The sequence below is a fragment of the Chlorocebus sabaeus genome, chromosome 20, assembly GCF_047675955.1.
Source record: "Chlorocebus sabaeus isolate Y175 chromosome 20, mChlSab1.0.hap1, whole genome shotgun sequence".
Classification (NCBI taxonomy): Eukaryota; Metazoa; Chordata; class Mammalia; order Primates; family Cercopithecidae; genus Chlorocebus; species Chlorocebus sabaeus.
Window position 1 is genome coordinate 95,443,643 of NC_132923.1, and position 16,073 is coordinate 95,459,715.

Genomic DNA, 16,073 nt, shown 5'->3' on the forward strand with positions numbered 1-16,073 from the left:
ACATTTTGGTAGACATGGTTAAAAGATTCTCCTCATCTATACCCTACCAGCAGTGTTTGAGAAGTATTTGATGACCACTTCTCTCTCCACCACTTGATGGTAGCAATCACTTTCCTCTTTGCTAATCAAATGGGGAAAAGTGATACTGATTTTTTTTTTTTTTTTTTTTTTTTTTGAGAAGGAGTTTCGCTCTTGTTGCCCAGGCTGGAGCGCAATGGCACAATCTTGGCTCACCGCAACCTCTGCCTCCCGATTTCAAGTCATTCTCCAGCCTGCCTCAGCCTCCCAAGTAGCTGGGATTACAGGCATGTGCCACCATGCTTGACTAATTTTTGTATTTTTAGTAGAGACGGGGTTTCACCATGTCGGACAGGCTGGTCTCGAATTCCCGACCTCAAGTGATCCACATTTTTAACATATATTCTTTATTAACAAGGTCAGCATTTTGCATATCTTTATTAGACATTTTTATTTCTTAAGCAATGATCTGTTCATTTTCTTTCTCCATTTTATTGGCTATATGTCTTACTGTTTTGTGGATGTATATTACATATTATGGATATTGACACTTTTTCATATATGTTGCAAATATTTTTATCCAATCTGTCATTTGCTTTTTAACTGTTGATTAACTGGGGTTTTTTGTTTTATGTAATGCTTAATATTTTTATGTAGTTAGATTTATTAATCTTTTCCATTAAGAGCACTGAGGTCCAATTTGGGCTTTGAAAGTTATTTTCCAACACTAAATTATAGAAATATTTTAATAGTTCTGGTATTTTCATGAACTTGCTTTTATAGGATGTTTATATCTCTAATGCATATAAATTTCTGTGTGTCTATGGTGCATGTATTCTATTTAAAATGGCATTCTCCACCCTTCCTCATTCTCTACCCCATTTTGCTGCTTAATTTTCATTATAACACCTGCCACTATTTGCCATGCCGTTTGTTTTACCTGCAGGTTTGTTGGTTACTCATCTCCCCTCACCAGACTCAGCTCCATAAGGGTATAGACCTTTTCTGTTTTGTTCACTGCTGAATTCCCAGTGCCCAGAACAGTGCCCAACACATAGTAGGTTCTCAGTAAATATTTGTTGAATGAATAAACAGCCAGCCAGTTGTCCTAGTGCTTTTACTTAAATAATCCATTCTTTCTCTGCTAATCTGGAATTCCATCTTTGACAGCCTTCTCTTCTATAGTTTCTTCTATAGTTATCAGAGTCTACGTAGGTTTTCTCCCTCTTCTTCAGTTTTATAATTTATAATTTTCTAGAAAATCACCAACTTGTAAATGCATTGACACAGTTACATATCAAATTCTCTTTAATTTTTCAAAATGTTCATGTGTATGTTTATATCACCTTCCTTAATGCTTATTTGTGACTTTGCCCATTACTGCTAGTCAAATTTGCCACCTATTTGTCCATTTTGTTGGTCTTCTCAGAAAGCTTAGTTTGCAGCTACGTGTGTATATATACATATGTGTGTGTATATATGTATATATATACACATACATGTACATGCATATATGTATGCAGCTATATATGTGTGTATATGTGTGTGTGGATATATATAGTTGTGGTTGCTGTCATTTTCTCGTTTACTCATTTTATTTCCAACTCTATTCATTTCTTCAAGATTATTTTGGTTTATTTCATTCTTTTTTAGTTTCTTGGGTTATGTGCTTAACTCATTTAGTTTCAGTCTTTCTTAATTTATCATGAAAAGATTTAAGCTTTGTATTTTCCTCTAGATGCAGCTTTGATTGCACTACACAGATTTTGAAAAGTAGGGTTCTCAATGTTGTACATTTATAATTATCTTACAATAGCTTTGCTGTCCTCATTGATTCAAGAGTTTTTTTAGAAAATTATTTTTAAATTATCATATGTATCATTTATTTATGTATTTTTATTTTTTGCTATTTGTTAATGTCTAATTTTATTTCATCAAGAACTGAGGCTGTGGTCCGCACAATTTGTGCATTTTGGAATTTGAGATTTTCTTCCAGTCTAGTACAGGGACATTTGAGAAAAAGGTGTTTTCTCTATTTCTTGAATGTAAATGAAGTTAAAATTACTAACTACATCTTCAAACCCTTTGTATTCTTCTTTGGAGGTTACTTATACCGTCAAGTTCCAAATAATAATTCTCAAGACATTTCCTGTTCTTTCTTTACCTCCTCCTTGTGGTTCCAAGAATATCTTATTTTATACATTTTGTGGTTCTGTGTTTATGATTAGAGTAAAAGTTCATGATTTTTGTATCTCCTTGGAGAAATAGACTCTTTGGCAATACAAAAGGCCCCAGTTTAGCGTATTTAATTAACATTTTTGCATTTTGTCTGATATTAATATTGGCCTCCTTCTTTATTTTCATTACCATTTGCCTTTTTTCCATTTATTTGATTTCCATCTTTTTTGTCAATTTGTTTTAAGTGTGTTATTTCCAAACAGCATATAGCTGGATTTTTTTCCTTTTATCCAGCCTGGTCTCTTAACTTTAAGTAATTTAATTTATTCACATTATTGTGTTTTTTGTCATCTTATTTTGTGTCTTTTGTTTACTATACTTTTTCTTTCCTGTTTAATTTTTCCTTTCCCACTCTTGGTTAAATTAATAGAATTTTCTTTGTTTCTCCCTTCCCCTTTCCCCCACACAGTGGTTTAAAAGGGTTGCATCTTGCTTTTCTTCTAGAAATGGTTAGTTTTTATGCAGATTTCTCTATTGATGTCAAGAATTAAATGGCATCTAATTCCCAACAAGATAGGATCATGATTATCAATATTTGTTTAGACTTCACTTCACCTTTTTCTGCTTTTATTATTTCTCCCTGTTTCTTGTATATCCTATCTTGTCCTGTTTTGAATTACTTATTCTGGTACAATTCTTATTTCCTTGGAGTAATTCCTCGAGTATTTTTTTTTTTTTTTAATTTAAGAAGAGATGCATGGGTGGTGGGTGGCACACTATTCTAGTACTTCTCTCTGGCTTTGAGACTTGGCTGAGTAACGGATCTAAGGGTTTTAACCCTTTTTACTCCAAGCTCAGAGGTCTTTGCCCTGTTGTAAATGACGCAGATATCAAGTTGAATGTCCATTTGATTCCAAGCATTTTTGTAGAGACTGTCAAATGCCGGCTTCCCAGATATCATCAGCAAACTCGTTGGTAAGGCAAAGCTGAGTTTATTTCTCACTTGCCTAAGGGAGGGCACCAATTCCAGAGGGCTTTGGCCTGTCTGGGAGGAACGAGGCAAGGTTGGGTTTTCTGAAGCCAGGCAGTTCCCTTTAAGGTGGGTGTGTCAATGTGGGGACTTGGTTAGGGTTGTGTAAGGAACACAGTAGTCCAGGACTGGTGGAAACCATGAGGTAAGGGATTTTGAGGCGAGGCAACGGATTAAGAGAATCCTAGGGCACCAGCTGTTGATTGAAGAGTTGAAGATGGGTCCTTCAGGAGGTTTCTGTGATGAACAGTCAAGCCATTTACCAGGGAGAGAGGCTCCTGGGATAATAAAGTCATGCAGTTGAAGGCAGAAAGGTGTGTGGGGAGGTACTTTCTGCTCCCAGTACCTCCCTGCCCAACTCCCACTTTGGTCTCTTTGGAAACTCAGAGGATCCACTCTTTTTGGGGAGGATTTCAAGACCCCACTCCAGCCTGCCCTGCCATGGAGGAACTCTGAGCAAGTCCTGGGGTGCTTGGCAGGTGGGCCCTCCCTGCCCGGCTGGGTGAGGACAGCTTCGCTCTGATTAGATTTCCTGTCACTCCCACTCGTCTGTTTTCCCTCGGACTTTCTGGGCAGCTGGTGCTACTGTGGATCTGTTCTTATTTGTAGATTTCTCCTTTTATTTCAGGGGCATTGCGGGGGGCGAAGAGGGAGATAAATGGGCTCAGTTTGCCATCCAGGCCCTCAGGTGTGTGTGACATTTTCTGGTGACCTGGACGTGGGTGTGGTGGGCAGCCCTCTGACCTGCCACGGAGGAGGAGACTGGGGGCAGTCACTGACACCAGCCTCACCCCTGCATCCTGAAGCAGTCTCTCTCCTTCTGCCTGATCCTTTCTCCTCACGCCACACCCCTCATCCTGGCTGCAGGACCTCACTGATGAAAATGACCTCGCTCCACAGCACCACCACATCCAGGCCACTTCATCTGTCAAACCCTCATGCCCCGGTCCCTCGTAGCACCTCCCACTGTCGCCGCCCCTCACCTCCAGCCATGTGGACACCATACAATTTTCTTGAACATCCTGGCCATTTGGGGGTCCTCTGTCTTTTCTTTCCTTTTCTTTTTTTTTTTTTTTTTTTTTGTGAGATGGAGTCTCGCTCTATCCCCCAGGCTGGAGTGCAGTGGCGCGATCTCGGCTCACCGCTACCTCCGTCTCCCAGGTTCAAGCAATTCTCCTGCCTCACGCTCCCAAGTACCTGAGACTGCAGGCATGCGCCACCATGCCCACCTAATTTTTGTATTTTTAGTAGAGACGGGGTTTCACCATGTTGGCCATGATGGTCTCGATCTCTTGACCTCATGATCTGCCAGGCGTGGTGGCTCATGCCTGTAATCCCAGCACTTTAGGAGGCCGAGACAGGTGGATCACAAGATCAAGAGATCTGTCTTTTCTTACATGACTCCCTTTGTTTTAAATATCCTCTTTCTTTTTTCTCTCTCTCACACATTCAGACACCATCAAAACTGACTACCCCTACTCTGTGCTCCCCTTGAAGATAGGGACTAAATCTTTGCCATCTATTAATGCTGGCACCTACAACCCAGCTCTACCCAAAATAGGCATTGAGTGGACATCTGTTAAATGAATGAACAACCAAATTGGGCGCTAAAGAGAATTGTTCCACACTGACTGTGTGTGACGGGCCATACTCGGGGTGAGGGAGTGAGTCGGAATGACCTGCCTGAGCTGTATGCAATCTAGAAGGGCTTTAAGCAGTGGCTGAGCACAGTGAATGCTGTTTTTTACCTTAGGAGAGGCCCAGCAAATGTGCTTTGGGTATTCTGGGGAGGCAGAACTTAGGTCCAATTTTGTGGGAGCTGGCTGAGCCTCCTGAGGGAAGATGGGCAGGATTCAGCCAGGTGGGCACGATTGCAGAGGAAGGGGAGTAGCATTCCATGCAGAAGAGGCTGCCTGGGCCGAAGCTCGGAGGTAGGAAACTGTAAATTGTGTTTGTAGAATAGCATGTTCTGAGAAGTGAGTGTTTCCACACTGGGAGGAAGAGAGCATGGCCATTTTGATTAATAACTGCAATCTGTTGGAGGGCACGAGGTCAGATTGGGGAGGACAGAAACCCACAGAGTAGTGAGAAGTTGGGCTGGTTCAGACGGCAGAATCAGGAACTGATTGATAGACAGAGCCACAGAGCAAGCCTCTCCACTGTGTGGTGCTGCGATGCTGCCCTGGGGGTAGGATGGGACTGGCTGGGTTTCATAGCAGCAGGTACATTGGGAAGGGGACAGCAGGGGGGCATCGGTGACCTGTATGCTCTGTAGGAATCAGCAGTGTGATATGGTTGCCAAACATGATTCTGAGGCTGTGTGAATAAAAAACAGGGTGCCCAAGGGGAGAAAGGTAACAGTGCCCCAGGTCTGTGTGCAGGTTACTCCAGACCCAGATTATTGGGTTCCACTCTGAGATAATATTCAGAGCAGTTACGTGGGCCATGCCAGGCATTGTTCCAGCCCTTTTCCACGTACAGACTCATGAAAGTATGGGCCCTGGAAGGCACTCACCATTCTCAGCCCCACTTGCCAGGCACAGCAAGGCAATGCAACTTTCTCAAGCTGCAGATGTCAGAAGTGGAAGGGCTGGATTTGAACCAGGTATCCCTGGCCCTGGAAGCCACTTTCTCATCCATCCCACCACACTGCCTGCAGTGGGAAAACCAGAGCATCCTCTAAAGAGCACGGCGTGGATATGACAGGCCACACCACCACTGACTGAAACAACTTGGCCTTTCTAGTTTACAAAGCACCTTCCTCTGTATTTCCTTATTTGATCCTTACAACAGCCTGGCAAGTCGATTATTAAACGCCAATACTCATTTGCGTATTCATTCAGGAATCACTGTTGAGCTCCTGCCCTGAAACAGGCCTCCCTTGGCCTGTTTTATTTTGTGATTTGGGGTATACAATATGCTTTTATGTCTATTATTGTATTTCATTGCCACACATGCCTGAATATGAGTCACTTTTCCCGATTGTATTAGTTTTCTCTTGCTGCATAACAAATTACCTCCAATTTAGTGACTTAGAATAACACCCATTTGTTAGTTCACGAATCTGTAGGGTAGAAGTCTGGTACAGAGTGGCTGGATTCTCTGCTCAGGGCTGAATCAAGGTGTTGGCGGCCCAAGTTCTCATCTGGAAGCCCTGGGGAACATTCTGCTTTCCAAGCTCATTCAAGGTGTTGACGAGACTCAGTTCCCTACAGTGGTAGGACTGAGATCCTGTTTTTTGCTGGTCATCAGCCAGGGTTGCTGTCAGCTCCTAGAACCTGTGGGCCAGTCCTTTCCATACAACCCTCCATCTTCAGGTGGTGAGGGTATGGTGAAGCTTTCTCCAGATCCTAATCTGACTTCCTTTCCTGTGATTAGCCAGAGAAAATTCTGCTTTTTAAAAATAATTTCAATTTTTCTATTAGATTTGGGGGTACATGTGCAGGTTTGGGTACATTGTGTGATGCTGAGGTTTGGGGTAGAATGATCACGTCACCCAGGTAGTGGGCATAGTACCCACTAGGTAGTTTTTCAGCCCTTGTCCCTCCCTCTCTCTCCCCCACCCAGTAGTTACTAGTGTCTGTCGTTCCCATCTTTATGTCCATGTGTACCCAATGTTTAGCTCCTGCTTATAGGTGAAAACACATGGTATTTGATTTTCTGTTCCTGTGTTAATTCTCTTAGGAGAATGGCCTCCAGGTACGTCCATGGTGCTGTCAAGGACATGATTTTGTTCTTTTTTATGACTGTATAATATTCCACGGTGTATATGTATCACATGTTCTTCACCTCGTCCACCCCTCATGGGCATGTGGGTTGATTCCATGTCTTTGCTATTGTGAATAGTGCTGGGGTGAACATACAAGTGCGTGTGTCTTTTTGGCAGAATAACTTATTTTCCTTTGGGTATATACTCAGCAATGGAATTGCTGGGTCAGATGGTAGTTCTGTTTGAACTTCTGTGAGACATTTCCAAACTGCTTTCCACAGTGACCGAGCTACCTTACATTCCTACCAACCGCATATAAGCATTCCCTTTTCTCCACAGTCTCGCCAGCATCTGTTGTTTTTTTGCCTTTTTAATAATAGACATTCTGACTGGTGTGAGATGGTATCTCACTGTGGTTTTGATTTGCATTTCTCTGATGATTAGTGATGTTAAGCATTTTTTTCCTATTTGTTAGCCACTTGTGTGTCTTCTTTTGAGAAATGTCTATTCGTGTCCTTTGCCTACTTTTTAATGGGATTATTTGGTTTTTGCTTATTGAATTGAAGTTCCTTATAGATTCTGAATATTAGATCTTTGTTGGATGCACATTTGTAGACATTTTCTCCCATTCTGTAGGTTGTCTGTTTGCTCTGTTGATAGTTTCTTTTGCTGTGCAGACGCTCTTCAGTTTAATTAGGCCCACTTGCCAATTTTTGTTGTTGTTGCAATTGCTTTTGAGGACTTAGCCATAAATACTTTCCCAAGGCTGATGTCCAGAATGGCATTTCCTGCAAATTCTGTTTTTAAAGGGCTTTCGTATCAGGCCAGGTCCGGATAATCCCCCTCCATTAAGGTCTGTTGTGCCCTGTAACATAACCCAACCATCCATCCTATTCACGGTCCTGGGGGCTATGCAGGGTCTGTGCACCAGGGAACCGGAAATCTTGAGGGCCATCTTAGAATTCTGCCTACCACACTAGTGAAGAAATGAGGCTCAGAGAAGTTAAGTGTTGGGTGCAAAGTAGGGGGATGTGGGGATCAGGCCTCGTACCAAGTAAAGCCGCTTGGGAGCAGTTGGGGGCTTGGTCCTCCGGGGACCAGGCAGGGATTGTTCTGTGTCTAAAAAAGTTGACCAAGAAAACTCTTTGACCATGTTTCTCAATCATCTCCTGCAGGATTCGAGGCACAAACCCAGCAACCTCAACCTAGTTCATGGAGGAGTCTCGTGGGGTCCCGGCCAAGCAAGCCCGCCCCTCTGGTGGGAAGAACGGCGCCTAGGAGGAGGGCGGCTGCCGCAGGAGTGGACATGAATGCTGGCTTTCAGAGAGAACAGCGTTTCAGTTTTGGTCATCGGAAGTGGTGCCTTCAGCACAGGTGGGAAATGGGGGCTGTTGCTGAATATGCTTGCCAGGTGCCATGTTGGTCTGTCTTGCATGAGCTTGCTTAGTTCTTCCTCTGAAAAATGTATTATTGTTATTATTAGTGTTATCGTTGCTTTCCTGATGCCTCTGTGAAAGTTGTTCTGGAAGTCCTGAACCTTCCTTGGTCAGAAGTAGAGACCTTGAGTACCAGCGACTGGCTGCTCCTCCTCACGCTGTCTCCCATGAAATGCAGTCCTGCCCTTCCCAGTTCCTCAGTTTCAATTCTGTCCTGGCAAAGGACACATTTCCTCTCAAAGGGCCACAGCCCCCTCCCGAGGGGCCACAGCCTCCACAAGCCAGTCCAGCTGTGTCCTCCTGATAGCCAGAGCTCTACCCTCTTCTCCTACATAATGGCTCTTGCCTGAAGACCACCCACTGCCCACCCAATGCCTGGTGAGAGGAGCATCACGGGAGTTAGAGACATAACAGCAGGTCTTTGGTCCCCTTTCTCACACCACCTGCCCCCAAGTTGTGAAGAATTGAAAGGATGTCAGGGTTGGGGCAATGATTCTTGGAATTTCAGCAATTTCAATAGCAGGGCCCCAGCTCCCGAGATAGTGATCAAATGGGCCTGGGGAGAGGCCAGGTATCAGCTTATGTTTATATATGCATTTAGATCTTCAGGTATGTGCTGTGGTTTCAGGCTAGATGTTCAGGCTGCAGTACAGGTTAGGTGTGCAGTATTAGAAGCTCGTTGGGTCAAGAACAAGTCCTTGGATGTTTTCTTTGGTTTGGAGAGCCAGAATCACCCAGAGAGCTGGGGATTAGAGAGAGAGTGCCTGGTATGACGAAGGAAGGAAGGGAGGGAGGGAGGGAGGGAGTTCTCTGGCTTACCCGTGCCCTCTGCATCAGACTCTTGGGGGTTGAGGACGCAGGAATCTATGTTGATTCTGATGCAGTCAAGGCTTGGGTACTCCAGGGCCTCTTTCTGGGGCCCTGGAGATGCTCATCCTGTCCTGTGTTTGGGTCTGTGGTCCCAGCTGTGATTTCCAAGGTGACATTTCCCAGCCTGGCATGCCAGGAGCAGTGACTCTTCCGCTTCTCTGAAAGCTGAAGTTTCCTCACTGTATAGAGAAGGGGATGGAGCCACAGGCAGTCCTCAGAGATGACATCACTGTTGCTGCCTGGACTGCGGGTTGGCTGGGGCCTGGGCCTCTGCCCACAATATGACAGCTTGGGCCTACCAACCCCAGGCCTAGACCAGGGTTCTCCTGAGGAGGTAAAGGAATCATTCCCTGGATTCCAAGGAAGAACTGCACATTGGAGCCTCATTTTGAGAGGCGATGTTTGTTGTGGTACTTAACAGTGTAGACCCACCCTGAGTTCAAATCCCAGCCCCGACTCTTAGTGGTTGTGTGAGGCACTTACTGGTTTAAGAGGCAAATTGCTCCATCTCTGCCTCATCCTTCTCACTTGCAACATGAGGCTGGCAGTGATACCTGCCTCGCAGGGTTGCTGGGGAAGGCCCCTAGAATGTTGCCAGCCACGTAACAGGGACTCCCCAAATGTGAGCCGCCCTTCTGGTGCATGTGGGCAGTTTGGCCACCACCCTGCTCTCTCAATTACAGCCCTGTGTCCTCTGCATGCCCTGCCCTCTGGCTCCAGTGCTGCATACCTGAGGTCAGGGTGAAGCACGGGGACCGATGCTGCTGCCCACATGGTTGGTACTTTACAGACAGGTTTGAGTTCTTCCCAAACCTCAGTGAGTCTGGTCCTGTTGCCCCTGTTGTGCACATAAGGAAACTGAGCACAGAGAGGTTCAATAGTTTAAAGACAGCTACACAGATGGTAAGGGGCAGAGCCTCTGGTTACAAAAGACCTAGCACTTTTTTCTCCACCAAGATGCTACCTGAAGAAAAACAAAGCCTTCCCCACGAATGTCTTCGTGTTCATAGGAATCAGTCATGCTGTAATGAGTGGGGCCCCTGGCTCGGCATCCTGGGTAGGCACTTCCTGGTACCTGGATTTAGCACTTGTTTCCTTCTGTGCCTATCACTGCCATTTAGGGTCTCATGAGCAGTCTCAGAACAGGATCTGGGTCCATTCCATGAGGTGTACAGCAGATACTTGAACTAGTCCAGAAGCGGAACCCTCTGAGGGATGCAAGCCAGAGATATGGGGGAACTGTCCAGGGAGTCTAGATGGGGGGTCCTCTGCAGACCTGGCATTTCCCTCCCCTCCCCCCGCTTCATGCCCAGACTCTGTTTGTCCATGTGGGCTCAGCCAGCTGCTTGAAAGAATCTGTAGAGTATGGGACTTGCCCAGAGGGAAATGAGCTGTCAGTTCCAGTGAGAAACCTGGCTCCTGCCTCTGCCTGTGCTCTCCCTGGGGAAGAAAGTGCCTGTGATTAATGAGGTGCTGACTTGGTGCTGCTGGAGTCCAGGTGATCATGGCCACTGCTGGCACGGCCCTCCCAGCCACCAGGGAGGAGCTGGGATATATGGCATCCAAACAAGACAGAGGCCTACAGTGCTGCAAACGCCCTGGTGGCGAGGGCAGGGCGGCCCATCAGCACCATGGGAGGCTTGGGCACAGCTATGTGTGGAATTACCGAGGGCAGGGAAACATGGAGTCACAGCTGCTCTTCAGAAGGGGCCGGAAGTGGGGCTCTCTCCAGAATAAATGTGATTTCTGAATGAGGAACTAGAGGACAGATCTCATTTGAAAATGGATATGGAAGCAATTTCTCAATAATGCGAAACTTGAGCAGTTTTCAAACTTTTATAGTCTTAGAAGCTGTTTTTAAAAGCCAAATTTTGCATGGAATGTCAATATATAAAACGGGTTAAAGTGATGGTTTATGAATACATTTATTTTTTAAGTTCAAATTTTTAACATTGTTTAAAAGTTCTCATTTTTATTCCTATTTCTTATCTCCAAATGATTGCCTTTTAGACTTAAGTCTAATTTAAGTCAGATGCAAAAGGCTTTTTTTTTTTTTAAAGATATACTGTCTTGCTCTGTTGCCCAGGCTGGAGTGCAGTGGTGTGATCATAGCTCACTGCAACCTCAAACTCCTGGGTTGAAGGGATCCTCCCACCTCAGCTTCCTGAGTAGCTGGGAGTACAGGCATGGACCACCACACCTGGCTGTCAAGTTTTTGACATTTATATATTATTTATAATGGAAGTTACATTTATTATGTTATTAACGATGCCTCTGTTTTGATGCACGAACACATTGAAATCTGAGGTTCTAGATCAGGAATTGGCAAACTATTGCCCATGGGCCTAAGCCAGGCTGCTGCCTGATTCTGTAAAGTTTTATTGGAACATAGCCACACCATTTTTTGATGCATTATCTATGGCTGCCTGAGACTGTCTGTTTCACAAAGTCTAAAGTTCTTACTATTTTGCCCTTTACAGAAGAAGTTTGCTGACCTCTGTCCTAGATCATCATTGTATTGGTGTATCAGCTGCAATATCTAATATTCCTTTTTCTTTCTTGTTTCATTTGGCTTGGCTGCAAGGTATTAAGGAATTCTTTTTTTTTTTTTTTTTTTTTTTTTTTTTGAGATGGAGTCTTGCTCTGTCACTCAGGCTGGAGTGCAATGGCATGATCTCGGCTCACTACAATCTCTGCCTCCCAGGTTCAAGCTATTCTCCTGCTCCAGCCTCCCAAGTAGCTAGGCTTACAGGTGCGTGCCACCACGCTGGCTAATTTTTGTATTTTTAGTAGATACGGGGTTTCACCATGTCGGCCAGGCTGGTCTCAAACTCCTGACCTTGTGATCCACCCACCTCGACCTCCCAAAGTGCTGGGATTACAGGCGTGAGCCACTACACCTGGCCAAGGAATTCTAAATCACATCCTTAACATGATGCGAATGGTAACAGATTGTTAACAGCTTGCCTTAAAGCCACAGAATGGTCTTCAGTTCAACATTATCTGGGCATCTGGGGAGGAGTAGAAGGGAATTCTGGTTTGCATCAGTGACAATATCAAGCAACTGCTTGAATTCCTTCCTATTACACCATCTCACACACAAGTCAGACAGGAAGCCCCCCCATCATTTATGATATTTTCATGATAATCCACATAATACATTGCCTTATCATTGAAAGCTTCAGAGTGTACTTGCTTGTATGGTTTTACGTATGCATACACGGTCTTGAATTTAAAAAATGACAACACAAAGCTACCCAGTAAAGAGCTCCACTCTTCCTAACTGAAGACACATTTTGACAGTGAAGGTCACCATCTACCCACACCTTAATCTGAGGTCTGCACAAACCAAATTAAACCAGCAGCACTTGCTGGCTGTATTCAGTGTGTTCCCATGTGATATAGAGCGTGTTTGAATATGCGTACGTGGTCATTTTCTGTTAAAATAGGAGTCAAACTGTGCTATTAGAATAACATTCTCAAGGAACATTTGAAGAGCCTCCGAAACACTTTCATGGAACACAATCTGGAGACTACCCCTTCAGCAAATATTGGTGGTTCTCATCTTTGTCCATGAGGATAATGGAGGGGCCACGGACGCTGAGAGCTGGAGGCAGAGGAGGAAGGAGGAGAGATGGGGAGGGGAGAAGTTGAGATGGTGCTGTGGAGAGAGCAGTCAGTAGTGGAAACAGTACTCTGGCAACCCAGGGAGGCCATGTGAGCTTCTGCAGAGGCTTGGGATGTCTCCCAGCAGTTGTTGATGAGCAAACTCAGCTCCTGGGGCTGCTTTAATGACTTCTGGCCTGCACCTTGGAAGAAAAGGTGCAGAAGAGCATGGAGCAAGGTAAACATGTGTGCAGAGAAGTGGGGGTGGGGAGCATGCATGTCACTTCTGATCGGCATGCAGAGAGCCTCTGTGGTCATTCAACAGGTCAAGGTGTGAGGCAGTGAGGAGGTAAAAGGACAGCAGAGGGGCCGGGCTGGCACAGGAGGAGGAGGGCCTGGAGCATGGGCCGTGTTTGTGAGAGACCGACGTGGCCCCAGCACAGTGGTGGCTGGGATTGAACATTGGCCTTAGGCATTCGAGGCAAAGCCCACTGACCCAGGAATGAAACCCAGGAGTCCTGACTCCCAGGCCACCTGCCCTTCCGTCAGTGGGTGCAAGGAAGAGAGTCAAGTTTTTGGAGGCCATGGGCTAGACAAGCCCCAAGGGGACAGAAAAGCCCCTGTGCTTTCTGAGGTTGTGCTGCTCACCCCATAGAAAAGGGACATTTTTAGGTTTTAAAAGGATGACCTCATTTTTTTTCTTATTTACATAGCCCTGTTTGTTTATACAGCCCTTTAAAAATAGCAAATGTGTGCTAAGCTTAGTGCTCTCTCTCCCACCACCAGTGGCAGAGCCACTGTGTGGGGAGAAACACCTTTTTATCTTAGAGAGGGGCAGCCTTGTTTCCCAGGACAGATGGGAGCAAAACGGGACAGGTAGGAAGTTTCGTGGTTTCTCGTGTCGCTTCTCCAAAATAGCCACACTGCTGCCTCCCACTTCCTGCCTGACTCGGCTGGGGTAGATTTTCTCCTTTAGAGGATTTGTGTTCTGTGTATTCCCAGGGAGGCTCGAAGGGATCTGTTGCCAAAAACATGCTCGACCCTGAAGCCCTGGGGCATGGCACTGAGGGCCCCAGCTCAGGTTTGGAACACTGGGTTTGCATCCGGGCTCTGTCACATACTAGCTGCGTGACCTTGGGCAAGTGACTTCACTTCTCTGTGCCTCTTCAGTAGGATGGAGATAGCAACTCTAGCTATATCCAGCAGTTACTGTGCAGATTAAATGAATATGTGTGAAGGGCACAGCCCAGTGTGGGCACATAGCAACTCTTAGTGAATCTCTTAATAAAAAAACACCAATGTTGTTGTTGATCTCCATCCCCTTCCTGGACAACTGGACCAGCCTCCCAGCCACTTTCCCTTTCCCCTGGCTTGCCTGCTCCAGTGCATCCCAGCGTGATCCCAGAGTGATCCCAGAGTGATAGAAACATGAAACACAAATCTGACCCTGCTGTCTGCTGCTTAAAATCCACCCATAGCTTCCAACGCCTATGGCAGGAATGAGCATTCTTTTGCTCTGAATGGCCAGATAGTATTTGAAGCTTTGCAGGCCATTTGGTCTCTCTTGACTTTGTCATTGCAGCCTGGAAGCAACCACAGATAATATGTAAAAAATGGGCGTGGCTGTGTTCCAGTAAAAATTTATGTATGAAAACAGGCAACCGGCTGGATTTGCCAACCCTTGACCTACAGGATGAATCCAGACCCTTAGCTCAGCATTCCCAGTCCAGCCTATTCCCGTTATCTCCATCCTTCTTCCTCCCCCACCCCTGCTCTTGTGCAGAACATGTCACACTTTAATCCTTTGCGTGTGCTCCTCCCTCTTTCTGAGTTTTCCTTCCCTGCCCCCTGAGTGCCCCTCCCCCATGGCATTAGGACCCTTACTCTGGGATTCTGTGGTACCCTGTCTTTATTTCTACCCTGGTCATATATGCAAGTTCCGTCTGTCTCTCCATGAGAGGGGCTCCCCTCTAGGCAGGGGTTCGGCCTTCCTCTTCTGTACACCCAGCAGAGTGCTGTATAGGTTTCTGCAGGTTCTCAGTTAGCATTTGTTATTGAACACAAGGATCTGCAAGATGGATGGTTGGCCTCACGGAGCTCACAGTCAGCTTAGGAAGCTAGGATATGAGCCAGTCAAAAGCCAGCCAGCAATCCAGGCAGGAAATGATGATGGCCCATGTGTTTGGCCCTAACTCATGTCAAGTGGCGATTCTGAGCTTGATAAAGGAAGGTGAAGGTACTTCAGTTGGTTGTTGCAGGATGGGAAAGAGACTTGCAGAGATAAGGAGGTCAGGAGGTCTCTCCAAGTTGGGGAAATTGTAAGAGAAGAGCAGACCTGACCAGGCCTGGGGGCTTAGGCCTCTAATCCCAGCTACTTGGGAGGCTGAGGCAGGAGGATCACCTGAGCCTGGGAGTTTGAGACTAGAATGGGCAAGGTAGTGAGACCTCATCTCAAAAACTAGAAAAATAAAAATTTAGCCAGGTGTAGTGGTCACACTCCTGCAGTCCTAAATATTGAGGCTGAGGCGGGTGGATGGCTTGAGCCCAGGAGATGGAAGCTGCAGTGAGCTGTGATTACACCACTGCACTGCAGCCTGAGGGACAGAGAAAGACCCTGTATCAAAAAACAAAACAAAACAAAAGAAGAAGAAGAAGAGCAGGCCCACTGCTGGGCTCAGGGTGGGGAGTGGACAGATCAGTCTGGCCATAGCTGTGGGCCCTCCCTTGGAAGACAGAGGGGGCCAGTGCTGGAAAGCAGGGCGAAGGTTTCATCAATGAGTTGAGGGTGGTGAGGAAGCTTAGACTTTATCCTGTGAGCCAGAATTTCTCCAAGTGTAGTCCACACACCCTCCCATAACAGAAATACCTTGAGTTTGTTTAAAATGCAGATTCCAGGGCTCTGTCCCATACTGGAGGCCAGGAGGCTGAAGGGGGTCAAGGCCATGGTCTGTGGGAGGAAGAGGCTGCACCATGGCTACGGGTGCACCACAAGTATTATTCAGACTGGTGTCACCTGTAGGAAGCCGGGTGATGCCTTTCCCAGCCGGAATGGGGACAGGTGAGGTGGGAGTGAATAATGCTCCCAAAGGGCAGATGGGAGCACCCAAGCTTAGAGGTGGCAAGTGACTTGCCCAGCGTCACACTGTGAATTACTTGCAGGTGTGGGGCTGACCAGTTCTGGAACAGGCTTCCTCTCCCAATCTCAGGGCCTTGGGTGGTCCTGCAG

The 16,073-nt window shown here is 46.0% G+C and overlaps 1 protein-coding gene across 5 annotated transcripts in view; it reads left to right on the forward strand.

Annotated features, from left to right (window-relative positions):
• The window catches only part of HIVEP3 (HIVEP zinc finger 3), a 535,336-nt gene that overhangs the window by 405,077 nt on the left and 114,186 nt on the right, over positions 1-16,073 (forward strand). For all 5 annotated transcript variants that reach the window (XM_073007415.1, XM_073007416.1, XM_073007418.1 and 2 more), the window contains one exon: positions 8,111-8,309. The gene's annotated coding sequence lies outside the window, so the exon portion shown is untranslated. The remainder of the gene's footprint in view (positions 1-8,110; positions 8,310-16,073) is intronic.